At 44.1% G+C, this 14261-nt stretch overlaps 1 long non-coding RNA gene across 1 annotated transcript; it reads right to left on the bottom strand.

Annotated features, from left to right (window-relative positions):
* Window positions 1-286: 286 nt before the first annotated feature.
* LOC135895826 (uncharacterized) lies at window positions 287-2955 on the bottom strand. The gene is made up of 3 exons (XR_010562483.2): window positions 2926-2955; window positions 1502-1581; window positions 287-516 (listed from the first exon to the last, which is right to left on the bottom strand). It is a non-coding gene; the product is annotated as an uncharacterized lncRNA (long non-coding RNA).
* Between the last annotated feature and the right edge of the window lie 11306 nt (window positions 2956-14261).

The following is a 14261-nucleotide window of genomic DNA, read 5'->3' on the forward strand; positions in this document are numbered from 1 at the left end:
GTGCGACTCAAGAGCATGCCGAGCGAATGAGTAGGTGGTGCGAACGGGGTGCCATAACGCTTTCGCGTTCAACTGTTGAAGGCGAAGCTTACCCGTCCTCCAATTTTTGCTACAGTTGCTCCTGGGTATAAAAAAATGTAGGAGGACACACATTTCGTACATATTTAAAACAGTACATCTGTGAACCTTCCTCTACACTATGGAAACAGTGTGCTATTTATAGAAAGAAAGCCAGAATGCAAGCAAAGCCAATTTATTTCGAAACCATTCCGTTCAGTGACTTGAAGCCATCACACAGCAGTTGGCTAAATTCTGCTGGCTTTGGGCGGAAGAATCTGCGTATTCGAGGGCGCCGCTAGCCATCGCATCGACCGGACTGCCCACCGCAGCGAGCCGATTCGCCGGACATTGCAGCGCTGTCCAGGCGGGCCTCGGCAGCTGCTTGTTCGCTTCGGGCCTCGCCGTCACCGCATCTTCCTGACTCGGAGCGGCCCTCACCGCCGCAGGCGGATGCACCTGGTCAAGGGAGAAAGGCGTCAATTTCTATCTTGAGATGTAAAATTCATTAGGAAAATGATTAAGTCTTTGGAGGCCTTAACGAAGAAAGAGGTGAAAGAGTAATTGGGCTTTTTTGCTGCATTAATTCACGCGTTCACCCCAGGCGCATGCCTAGTGTTCACTCGCCGCTGTGGCTCAGCGGCCAGAGCGTTCTCCTGCTCAGCACGATCATGTGGCTTCGATTCTCGCCCTCCGCGGCCATGGTATAGTGTGGGTGAAATGGAACCATGTACATTGACACCGAGCTTGAAACCCGGTTAAGAACACTGCAGTACCCGAGTATGGCTTGTTTCATATCAGGAGAACTGCTTTTGCACGTTAGGTACTATGAACTAACCACACCTACTGTTCATTGAAAGATTAAGCAGTTCCAAGGATCCATGAAAAAAGTGAAGATTTCCTACATGTCACCAAAGTGCAAGTAACCTGCATGTTTTGTGTGCATTTTAGGTGTAATCGAGCGTCGTTTCAAAAAAATCGTTTATTGTAGTTGATACGAATGTTTTATTAATTTCGTTGCTGTAACTAGAGTATGCCGTTCTCAGGACAAGTGATCAAAACCAAGGAAAACATGCCTTTGTTAATATAATGGTGCAGTTGTAGCATGATGTGTGCTTTGCGAAGTGACTGCCAGGTGAACACAGCCAGTAGGGGTCACCATGATGGCACATATGTACGATGGCCCTGTGTGGCGTGAAGAGAAGCCTACTCATAGGTCGCAATTCGGATCATGACGACGTCAAGACAATTTCCACATGGTGATGCGTTTCTCAATGAAATATGGTAGTACGTGTTGAAAGAACATCATTGCTGGAGGCAGCAGTAATAAGGGCTAACGGACTGAAAAATAGTAACCCTTTACAAGGTGGTATAATCAGTTGAAGCTACAATAGAGGGGAAAGCACGATAGGAAATGATGTAATGCAGTGCTATTTATACAAACCTGCAACAAGTAAAGCGCAAACAGCGAGTACTGCGAGGATCCCCTTTGCGTTCATTTTGCCTTGATGTGGTAGAGGACACCTGTGAAAAAAGAAGTTAGTTTTTATTTCTGAAAGAATTCATTTATCCCTAGTTTGTACAGTGTTTCTAGCCTTCCTCAATGAACATAACAGTCGTATTCTACCAAAACCGCTTAATTCGAGCAGCTGTATAAATAGCGCCTTAACGACGCATTTTAAGCGTTTCAACTGCTGCTTTCAACTCGAAGTCACATTTAGATGTGATATTATACCTTGAAATAACTGCATATCACGCCCATTTGACACTTTCGAGCTGTACAAGTATTTGATGCTAAAGCCACCATTAATGGCAGACAATACACGCTCAGTTTGATCAGCTCTTATGTAAATAATTTTCTACAAAAAGGAGCAAGATGCCACAGTTCAATCTTTCTGCAAGATGGGTCATCTAGGACCTCTACCACATCGAGAACACTGGTGAGGTTTACCACACATTAGTGTAAACTTCAAGCCAAGGGTAATTAGGCTTTGAGGAGTCGCCCGCAAATTCCACAATTATTCACACAACTATAGGTTTTCGCCGAATGTCAACTGTAGCCTGCCTTTCTACAAGGAAACGAGAACTTGTAGCTATATATATTTATAGGTGCTCACTGAAAAACATTGCTTGTGAACGCATGTAACAATCTTCTTAATGAACTGGGCTAAACAATTTTCTACAAACACTCTCTTTATCGAAGATGCACATGCAAACGCAGTGTCGGTGCCAGGTTTAGTTTACCCACTGGAGAGACCCTACACGCTTCGCATAGGACCTCTAAACGAAAGTTCCAAATTAACCCACAAACTGTAAACTTTTATGCAGGCTACCTGTTACATGTCACCTACTCTATCTAAAATAAAGACGCTGAAATGTGCTAGTTGTGTAAAGTATTGTAGTTTGGTTTTTCAAGTACTCAGGGCCAGGTTTAGAGACGTTTCTAATAATCGCCGATACAATCAGGAATAGAGTGTTCATGAGTGTTTACTTAGTTCCTTAATTAAAAGTACACTTCAACATTATCCCGCACAGCAACCCTCACCGTGTCCCCAAATCCATCTGAACTTAAACTGGATCCGTCACGTTCTTCTTTCAGGGACCGGAAAACATACGTACAGCTGTTTAGAGCGGTTCTAGTCGCACGGACTATTTCCCTACAAAAGCACAGTGGAAAGCTTAGTGGCATTACAACGTGTAGCTGGTCGTGGGCATTGTTGAGCAGTGCTCCTGTTAATGTAGAGTTTTGCTATTTCATGCATTCACGAGGTTTACAAAAATAACGGCCACATTTCTTAGCTTGGTAACGTGTTAGAATATAGAGAAAAAACACACTAATTTTACGCCAGAAATGAAGCAGGCACTCACCGTCTGTAACTTCCAAAGTCGTTGTTGAAACCTGGATCAACGCTGTCGTGCGAAGTTCTTTTATACGAGTTGTCCAGGTAAAGAAGGAATGAAAGAAGAGACGACGAAGTATGGCATAAAATTGATTATCCAATAAGAGAGCACCATTTGTGTAACATCGAAAGGCGACAAACAAAAAAAGCAGGCTTGCTGCTCTACCATTGGCTGCACAACCTCAACAAATCATTCACACGTCAGGTAAGGGAAGCTGGTTGGCCAAAGTTGGCACCCTGTGCCAAGAAAGCCCACGCCAGGCGGCGCGAGTCCTCAGGATATACTTTTTTTATAGTGAGAAGAAGTGAAAAGGAGAAAACATATGGTGAAACATTGGAAGGTTTAGGCAATTGAACTCAGCACAGCTTCTTTTTTTTACGCGTATATGGAATGGAAGAGCCCTAGTATGTTCTGTGTCTAAATATGTAGCGTACATACAACGCCTGCTCAGCGGATTGTTCCGTGCACAACGAAAACATTTCGGATGCTTGTTACCAAAGCCCTTTCTGTGGGGGCGAATAAATTTCTTTCTCAATACCTTCTGAATTCGTATTAAATGAACGTCACTAATTCGGTATCTAAAAGAATTTTCTGTCCATCATATGCACATATCATTGCTCTGTTACTAGTGCTGGAACTAACATCGGTGGCGCTGTTGCGAAGTTTCGCCACTGAAGCTTGTCTTTAATGCATCTTTTGCCAACTTTCTGGCGATCGCATCCAATGTATTAGCTGCTCGTTTTATTTCAGAACAGTGTCAATTCTTTTTACCGTTCCATGGAGCATAGGTAAGGATCCTACAATTCGTTCTAGATTGTGGATGCAATGCTCTAGGAGTTAATTTTGTACGTCACGAAAAAAAAAGATATTTCTTTGTCATAGAACAAGGTGTAGTTAGGGCATTGGAAGTGATATTAAATTGATTGTCGAAAGATAGCTTCAGTCATGTTATCTAAACTTGGAAGACGGGGTAGAATGATTGAATTTACTTACTGGAGTATATATAAGAAATGGATAAAAATAACGATGAATAATTCACAGACACAAATATTTTAGAGCATCAGACTCAGTCCCTACTCTAGAACTCTGTCATTTATTTCTCATCCTCCTACAGAAGCCATGGTGACCAGCAGGTCTGAGCCATCCCTATAAAGTCCCCCATGTTGGTTTTATTTTGCTGTGGCACTCTGTGACTGTCGAAACGTTTTAGTAGCCCATGATCTGGAAGTACAATAGCTTGGGCATGGAATGGTATATCACCTTGAAAGAGAAAATGCTTTCCTTATAGTGATTTAGTCATGCAAACATAGTGTACCTCCATCGTCTTAGGTCTTTCAGCATTGATCATCACCCTCATCATCATCACCATCATCATCAGCCTGGTTGCGCCCACTGAATACAAAGGCATCTCTCATACTTCTCCGACTACACCGGTCATGTACTCATTGTGGCCATGTTCTCCCTGCAAACTTCTTGGTCTCATCCATCCACGGTCACTTTCTACCGCACCCTGCTACACTTCCCTTCCCTTGGAATCCAGTCCGTAACCCTTAATGACCATCGGTTATCTTCCCTCCTCATTACATGTCCTGCCCATGCCAATTTCTTTTTCTTGATTTCAACTAAGATGCCATTAACTTGCGTTTGTTCCCTCACCCAAACTGCTCTTTTCCTATCCCTTAACATTACACCCATCATTTTTCTTTCCACAGCTCGTTGCGTGGTCCTCAATTTAAACACAACCCTTTTCGTAAGCCTCCAGGTTTCTTCCCCGTACGTGAGTACTGGTAAGACACTGGTGTTATGCACTCTTCTCTTGAGGGATAACGGCAACCTGCTGTTATGGTCTAAGAATGCCTGGCAAATGCACCCCAGCCCGTTCTTATCCTTCTGATTATTTCAGTCTCATTATCCGGATCCGCGGTCACTACCTGCCCTAAGTATATGTGTTCCCTTACCACTTCGAGTACCTCGCTACCTAATGTAAACTGCTGTTCTCTTCCCGAGACTGTTAAACATTACTTTAGTTTTCTGCAGATTAATTATTGGAGCCACCTTTCTGCTTTACCTCTACAGGTCAGTGAGCACGCATTGCAATTCGTTCCCTGAGTTACTAAGCAAGGCAATATCATCAGCGAATCGCAAGTTGCTAAGGTATTCTCCATTAACTCTCGTCTCCAATTATTGCCAACGCAGGTCTCTGAATACCTCCTCTAAACACGCTTCGAATAGCATTGGAGAGATCGTATCTCCCTGCCTGACGCCTTTCTTTATTGGGATTTTGTTCCTTGCTTTATGGAGGATTACGGTGGCTGTGGAGCCGCTATAGATATTTTGCAGTATTTTTACATACGGTTCGTCTACACCCTGATTCCATAATGCCTCCATGACTGCTGAGGGTTTGACTGAATCAAACGCTTTCTCATAATCAATCAAAGCTACATATATAAGGGTTGGTTATATTCCGCACATTTCTCTATCATCTGATTGATAGTGTGAATATGGTCTACTGTTGAGTAGCAATTGCGGAATCCTGCTGGTCCTTTGGTTGACAGCAGTATGAGGTGTTTTTGATTCTATTTGCGATTACCTTAGTAAATACTTTGTAGGCAACGGACAGTAAGCTGATCAGTCTATAATTTTTAAAGTCTTTGGCGTCTCCTTTCTTATGAATCGCGTTTGTGTTAGCGTTCTTCCAAGATTCTGGTAAGCTCGAGGTTATGAGGCATTTCGTATATAGGGTAGCCAGTTTTTCTAGAACAATCTGCCTACCATCCATCAGCAAATCTTCTGTTACCTGATCCTTCCCAGCGGTCTTCCCCCTTTGCATAGCTCCGAAGGCTTTCTTTACTTCTTCCAGCGTTACTTGTGGGACTTCAAATTCCTCTAGACTATCCTCTCTTCCATTATCGTCGTTCGTTCCACTGGTACTGTATAAATCTCTATAGAAGTCCTCAGTCACTTGGACTATCTTATCCATATTGGTAATGATATTGCCGGCTTTGTCTCTTAACGCATACATGTGATTCTTGCCTATTCCTAGTTTCTTCATTGCTTTAAGCTTCCACCGATCCTTAGAGCATGTTTAATTCTATCCATATTATAATTCCTTATGTCAGCTGTGTTACGCTTCTTGATTAACTTCGAAAGTTCTGCCAGTTCTATTCTAGCTGTAGGGTTAGAGGCTTTCATACATTGGCGTTTCTTGATCAGATCTTTCGTCTTCTGCGATAGCTTACTGGTATCCTGTCTAACGGAGTTACCACCGACTACTATTGCACACTCTTTAACGATGCCCATAAGACTGTCATTCATTGTTTCAACACTAAGGTCCTCTTCCTGAGTTTAAGCCGAATACCTGTTCTATAGCTTGACCCGGAATTCCTCTAGTTTGCCCCTTACGCTAACTCATTGATCGGGTTATTATGCACCAGTTTCTTCCGTTCCCTCCTCAAGTCTAGGCTAATAAAGCATTGAAGAGCCCTAACTAGGGGGGCTTTTCAGTCGCTTTCTCAGGGGCGCTCCTTGCCGCAATTTTTCACTAAATGCCAATAACAGGACCGTTATAAGCTCTTGACGAGGCTGCCATTCGCCGTTCTTTTGAAGGTAAGCGGCTCATGGCATCACAAGGTCAGCGGGCACTTCTAGTGGAAGGGAAGAGGGACTTCTTGACTTAAGACGGTTTCTCAGGGGGACCAACTTTATTTCAGTTTTTTTCAGTTTATTTCAGTCTCATCGACAAAAAAAAACAATCGGCGGTTTTCCATGCCAATAGCCCAATCTGATTACCAGGTAAGCCATAATGAGGGACCTTAATATTTTTATTCATCTGGGGTTCATCACCGTGTACCTAATCTGCAGTTCACGGGCACTTTGGCATTCGCCTGTTTATGCGGCTGCAGTGGCCTGGATTTCATCCCGCGACCTTGTGCTTTGCAGCCTGACACCATAGCCACTAATCTACCCCAACCCAGTGGGTTCATCAGTAGAGGTGTTTCGGATCAGTGCAGGGAAAGGAAGTGAGGGGTGGGCAGATGAATCGCCATGGAACTAGGATGAGTCCGGTTGCGATGATATTACCCGAGCATTTGCAGCGAAGACAAGCAGACTTTGCAATTATTGTACATTCCCCGGCCTCGGTGTGTGTTGAAAAAACCAGCCATCTCTCGAGCAAGTCCTTCCGTTATGCTGTCAGCATTCATTATCCGATCACCATTGCTCAGAAAGGAATTGTGAACACGGGAAGCGTGGCTAACACCGAGTGCAATCTCTAGCTGCGGTGGCGCCCCAGGCGAAGTAGCGCATGCGCAGTATGTCCAAAGCGCACGCCAGTACTTTGTTTCCTCGCAGGCCTTATGCCTGGTCATGCCGAAACCCCGCTTTCCTCCTAACCCTTTTTGTCATACCCTCCTCTGCTTTCTGCCTCCTGGTTGCGATGCACCCTCCTTTCGGCTTTCCTTCTCGCGTCTTTCATCCCACCGCTGCACTCCGGGTTCGCTTTCACCTTTCGCTGTGCTCGTTCGCTTCGTTACACCGTGGCCAAAAAGTTGAGGCTATAGGCTATAATGACGACGCAAATTACTGCACAAACTTCCTTTTCTGGGCATCTGCTATAGCGCCGACGAGCGCCTGCACGTTCGTCCCTTCAGCACACCAGTGGAAGTGACACGCGCTGGCTGTGTCACGCATTCTTCCTGTATTTCTTCGAGAAGCAGGACAGTTGGACACGTGGTCCTGTTAGGCGCAGAAAGAGTCAGTGAGGCGGAGAATTTTGCAGCCACCTACGGCAGGCTAACCACGTCTGATTCAACATCACCTCCAACCCCACCACCATATTGCGAAGTGGCTAAATGTCTTTATTTACTTACTAAGTAGGTAAAAAATCATGAAAAGTAGTTCATATAGGCTCAAGCTAATATTAGAAGGATGCGAACGTCCATAGGGATAATATTTGATGAAGCAGCACACGGTCGCAATGACGGCACATAAGCTCAATATCTGCTCACTCGGCCGCCGTTGTTGCTCGTCGGTGAATTCATCGATCCCCATCCGTCAAGAAAACCCGCGCTCCATTCTCAAATATTCCCTGTTGGGAGCACGGATATCTATGTAAGCAACCATGAAAGGCAAATGCAGAAAGAAGCCGCGACTACCCTGAAAGCCAACATTTTAACCGCAATCATGGTTACGTGACATCCGATATGTACACATTTTGCTGCCTATCGCATGGTGCCGTCGTATCAATATTCAGCTGATGTATGTGGCTTGACTTCAGCTGAGAAAACGACGATGCCTCGCACCAAGTGAAGAGTTTATTTCGATTATAAGGACAAAGGCAAATGCACAAATGCACCTAAACTGCGATTTTGGAGCCCAATAATAGGAAGGAAGGAAGGAAATGAACTTTTTCAGGTCCTGCAGGCCGAGAGTTTTGGGTTCTCATGGAGTGGGCGTCTCCCACGACGGAACCGGGAGGTTGAGTTTCCTGGCGGCATCGTGGACCTGCTGGATGGTAATATACCTTGGGGTGATGACGTCACAATTTGCAGCCCATAACTGCGGTGTCTGGCAAAACCGAAGTTACACTGCAGAGCAGCCAAGGTTGAGAAGCCGCTATCGCTCAATGATGAGCGCCCCCGTTTCCCTAAATAATTTTTTATCGACGTCACAAACGCACACATTCAAGTAGATGTCAGAATGCTGCGCAGCACCACAGGCATAACACAGAAGCTTCAACATTCGAGTTGCTTTCAAATCATATCGGTTCAAGTCGTCGACCTTGCTACCACGATGCACTTTGTTCGCAGCCGTTATCGACCATAGAGTGCTAGGCCAAAAGGGGGGGGGGGGCGGATGTTGAAGTGGTGGCAGACGCCCTTCTGAAACATGCGAATGCGTCCTCGCATTTCTACATAGTTAATTTTTTTCCGCATCCTTATCTTTCTATATCCTTTTTATATCCATGAGCTTTTGCATACCCTTAATTGACATTTGCAAGTGTCACAAGGAACGCGCATGCCTATATTTTTTTTGAAAGCGGGCTGATATGTTCTAATGCAATTCAGCATTCCAAGCCAGAACCAAGTCATTAAGAAAACAGCGCAAACTAGTGTAAACATAAGGAGCTTACTTTGTCAAATTATAGTACGGCCGTTTACGCGCATGGCTACCCGGAAACTTCCACTCTCCAACAGTCCGTGCACAACGACGTTTTATGAGAGATACGCGCTTGTGAACGCACTTGAAGTGCTTGAAGGCAACGTGCTCATGCGCTCCGGCCTTGAAGAAAAAAAAATTGATTATGAACTTTCCAAATTCGGGCAAAATTTAGGTACCGCTATTTGTTAAAATGTGCGATACCATTCTTACAAGTTTGAAAGCTGTAGACATTTGATGTATGTACAACAGCATCCCATAGCACGCACATGGCGCAATCTATGAGAAGCAAGGTGTTGAGATGGATTATTCAAATCTTATAATGCCATTCGCTTTCTGCGTGACTGTATTCAGCATAGAGATACTGGGCCCAGCATAACAGCGGCCAGTGCAGTATACCACAAGGATCGGTAGATTTGAGGAATTTAAGTTTTTCTTAAGAAAAATGTGATACCTGCAAAGCTTGTCAAGTCCTGCAAAGCTGGTCAATGTCAAAGCGAGGTTAGCTCGCTGCCTATATTCCGTTCACACGGCTCATTCACGGAGCCAAGATAGCATTCCAGCTTCCACTACTGGTCTGAGCGTTGTGCGCAAGTATACTATAAGCTCTTGCGGGTATGCATTGACCGGATCGACAGGGACAGTTAACATCATGGTAACGATCTCTAATGTTTGTCTACGTTCTGGTTAACGCCGAAGGATTTTTTCATATTGTTTACAATGTATTGACAGCATATAACAATGTGGAGACACTGCGCATTCACTGACACCTTCTCCGATATATGTTGAATGTATATTATGCATAGATGAGAAGTCGTGGGGCACGTGCAAATGAAACTTGTTTCAGAACACAGCGTTGCTTTCATGTGTTTGGAGAGTAGTAATGTTGTCCGTCTTAAGCAAGCTTAGCTTTAGAATGAGTGCACCTGTGCTCTCATCGCCCAAAAAACAGGCAGCGCTAGCCTCTCAGTGGACATCTTGTGCTGATATTCAGGGCCCGTCTGGCTAACGACAATTATGTCATGCACAAACCAGAGCAACTCTTCAGAAACTATTGCCTAGCACATTATCGACTGATTATGTCTGTGCACATATTGCCTAAGCGAACTTTTAGCGGTTAGTTTTTGCTTGCGTCGGAAATTGCGTGAGTTCGCGAAATCAACTTGTATGCATAGACTCCAGGGACTCCGTTGCCACTGAGGGTAAATAGTGATTGAGGAGTGTATAATGCAAGAAGACTGGCTGATGTGCAATAGGGTTTCGCACATCTCATGGAACCTATATGTTTTTCTATGCGGCAGCTTTGCGGATTCGCTGATTTGTTTAGTGACCTTGGAAATGGTGCTTCTGAAAAGAAGCAACTCATTCTCGATTAAACATAAAGAAATAATTTGATCAAAGAAGCAAAGATAGAATAAGCGTGCACATACGCACAAAGGTGGGCACGTGGCGTCATCCCGCTTGAATAGATGAGCAATGTATCTTACGCGACAAGATATGTGGTACAACCGTATATTTCCACAGCGACTGTAACAATTACTGAACTGTTCCGATTGTAGTACAGGAAGACTTGTAGTGTGATACGAGATATGACGATGACTACTGAGGTGATGACAGCACAGATATCACGACTACATAAATATATTCCCAAGTTATGGTTGTCAAAAGTAGCTGAGAGCCCTTGGCGAGGTCACAATATCACGTTCAGTATGTTGCAGTGCAAAAAACGAAAAAAAATGAATGCATTTATAACTATTGAGCTATTATTAGCGCGACCCAATAGATGTCGTTTAGAACTTTAAAGTGTATTCAGTGGAGGTATTCTCGGAGGTCGCTATCGGGGATATAACTTTTACTTCGGGCTTATAGGTTGGTTGGGCAAAACCGAATGACCTGATTGTCTGGTTGAGCACTACGTCACGTAAAGGTGGTAGTATGAGTGAAAGTGATCGTCCCAGAATATGTCCCCAGATTTCAATATTAGAGGAGCAAGTTTCGGTGCAATTTTACAGAGCCTGCATCTACGCTGCTGAATTTCAGTAATGAAGCACGTTTCTAAGAGCATTCAGCGTCTACATTTCTCGGCAATTTTTCTGCTCGAGGAAATAACGGCGTAAACGACAGTGCTTCCCAAACGCTTGGTTTGTTTATTATTCCAATCAATCTTTCTTACGTGTATATATACACGTAAGATTATGTATATAATCTGAGATTATGTAATGTATATATACACGCAAAAATTTATATATAAATTTTTGCGAGTATAAATACTCTCTTGGTAGTACATTCAATAATAGTTGCGAGTAATGTAACGGTCTACGAAGGACGATATGTGACCATTTGGTTGTCGCATGTAGCACTGGATTCACTTTAGTGCGTAGTGATTAAGTTGGCACCATGTCACTGACACTGCGTGTTAGATACTGATATAAGCCAGGTCGGATTGGTTGGTAGGACAAACCTGCGCCACACTGCACGCATACCTATGAGGCAAGCAACGGAAATTACCCCCAGAACGCTAAAAATAGAGCCTCCTGTGTCAGAGGCCAGCTTTCCTCGTTCCCACGACGGAGCCCGTGTTCGATGTTATTTGCTCGGAACTGTTATTCGTGAAGTGGCTGCGTTATGGGACAGCATAATTAAGGTGACTCAACAACGTGAGTGGGGTACTACGCCGTTAGAAAAAACTGGCTGAGACAAAATCTTTAAGTCCTTTCTTGAAAGTTCAAATTTATAAATCCGTGCCATGTGAGTGATTTAATCAAGCTACACAGTTATCAAGAAAAACAAATGCGTGTAGTTTTGTGCACAAAAAAACCTGAGCGTATCTTTTTTTTTGTTTCTTTCATTCCTGAAATTGCAAGGAAGGACTGCTCCAAGAGGATAATTAATTATTTCCTCTGCCACAGCAATAAAAATAAAACAACGTGAACCTGTTGCGCAATAAATATTACGGGGCATTAAAGTTTTCTGGCTGCCAGAAAAGCCATTATGTCAAGCAGTCAGCGGAAACGGTGACCTGGTTTCCGCATTAAATGTTTAGAGCCTATTTTTATGGCAAGGAAACCGACGTTGTGTGCAAGCGTGATGTCTCTAAGGCAGCATCCACATTGTGTAAACCATCCATTTACGCTCTTGTGCTGTGCACACGAGAGGTAATATTTTGTCAGTCGACAAACAGCAACACCTTTCATGAAGTTGTTCTGACACAACGAGCAGGTTTTGATTAATTAGAAACTTTGCTGCTGAGAGTGGCGAATCAACTGAAACAAGCACGAAAAACGGAAATATGCCACGGAACTGGCTAAACGCTCATTAAAGAAGCTAAAATTGGTGCTTATGAATTGGAGTGAGAAAAAAAATAACGTTTTAGTATGGGATGAAGCGTTGAAGAGCGTACATATGCAAGTCTTTTATAGAATTCATTAGAACAATGATTACGCGCCTTTAAAGACGTCTCCTGGCTGCATTTTCACAGAATGATTTTTGACAGCTCGTGTGATATACGCAGGATGCATAAACATGTGTAATAGTGTCGTGGCTGTGCCAGGACTTGTGATCTGTTTACAAGAACTGCGCCCTAAAGGGTTTTGTACATAGCTTAGACGTCATTCTTATAAATGTGTTTCTTTTTTAGCACACGATGGACTTCAAGGGGAGGTAGCTGCTTACATACAGTTGTCATAATGAATCAGCGCGCGAGGGAGAGCGAAGGCTGCGTTCATTGTTCCAGATAACAGCCATCGGATGGTGGTCTCTCCACAACCACAAACGGAGGGAGGTGCAGAAAAGGGTGCAGAAACTATTGCAGCACATTTCGCACGCTTTCGCCTACAATACACACGGCACACTCTACAAACAATCTCATTCGAAGCTACAGCAAAGCCTACACTTCTTTCAACATGCTGGGGTATTTTCTTTCAAATATCCGTCTGCACTGTAGAATAGATCTGCGCCTCCCCTGCCAAAGAAGCCGACTTTTCGTGACCATTTTCTCTGTCTTTGCTAACCATGAAGTGTCAGGCAGGTGGTTAAGGCACTGAAAGTCTCGACTAGCGTTTGCAACCCAAGCGCTTCAAAAAGAACGCTTTCTTTGCCAACCTTCCAGGATATGCCTGATCGCGGACGCTCTCTTGCGGAAAATATTTGTGTGTATAAAGTTTATATGAAGGTACGTGTGACGTGGCTTGACATCAACCTTGTATGCTGATCACGTTTTTTGCAGCTTTGGCGCAACAAGAAAATTATTTCCTACATGAATCCTGCACAAATATTGTCCGCTCACGAGGCATCTAAGTAGGTCATCGATCTGCTAATAAAATGTCTATTTATATTTCACGATAACTAGGATTTACTTTACTTTCTTTTATTTAACAACAAGGTATGTATCCCTGGGAGTGTGCTTGTAGTAGGCCAGTCCTCCCGAATGGGTGTTCTTCACTCTGACAGAAAACGAAATAAATTACTAATGTCTGCTTGTTAATTCATGCAAAATGAGACCTCCACCGAATCGCAGCAATTGCTGTAAAGAAAATCCGTACGAGTTGCTCGAAAGGAAAGCCTCACAGTTGAAGGGAAATTCGGCCTTGTCCAGGACTCGAACACTGTATCACCGCCTTACCGGGGCAGCCGCTCTGCCACCTGCGCTATCCGAGTGGGCAGTAAAAGGAACAGCGAAGTCGAGTTCGTCAACTCGAAGCAAAGACAAGGGTTTGACGTAATACCTCGTCGAAAACCCGCTTCTCTCCAACTTGCGGGTTTCCGAAGAACTATTACGTCAATGGTTGGTTGATACCCGTCACATATTTCTGTGCATGCTATCGCCAAACTCTATGCGCCGCCGTTAGCTCTTAGGCTCTTATTCATAATTTACGTAATCTTCGTTTCGCCTCAGTTCAAACATTTGCGATAGATTTCCCTCCGTTTTACAGCGAAGCTGCATACCACTACACCTCATTGCGTTTTTCCTGTCCACGGCCGAAGCCTCAACTGGTCGTGCGGAAGAAAGAAAGAACAAAGAACCAGAAAGCTCGCATTCATGCATAGCGTTCACCGCAAGTGTTTCGCGGTAACGATTACGATTGCATTAGCTGCAGCTGCCGGGAAGCGGCAACTGAAGCACACGAAGCAGGGAGCGACGTAACTTC

Source organism: Dermacentor albipictus, chromosome 2 (assembly GCF_038994185.2).
Source record: "Dermacentor albipictus isolate Rhodes 1998 colony chromosome 2, USDA_Dalb.pri_finalv2, whole genome shotgun sequence".
Taxonomy (NCBI): domain Eukaryota; kingdom Metazoa; phylum Arthropoda; class Arachnida; order Ixodida; family Ixodidae; genus Dermacentor; species Dermacentor albipictus.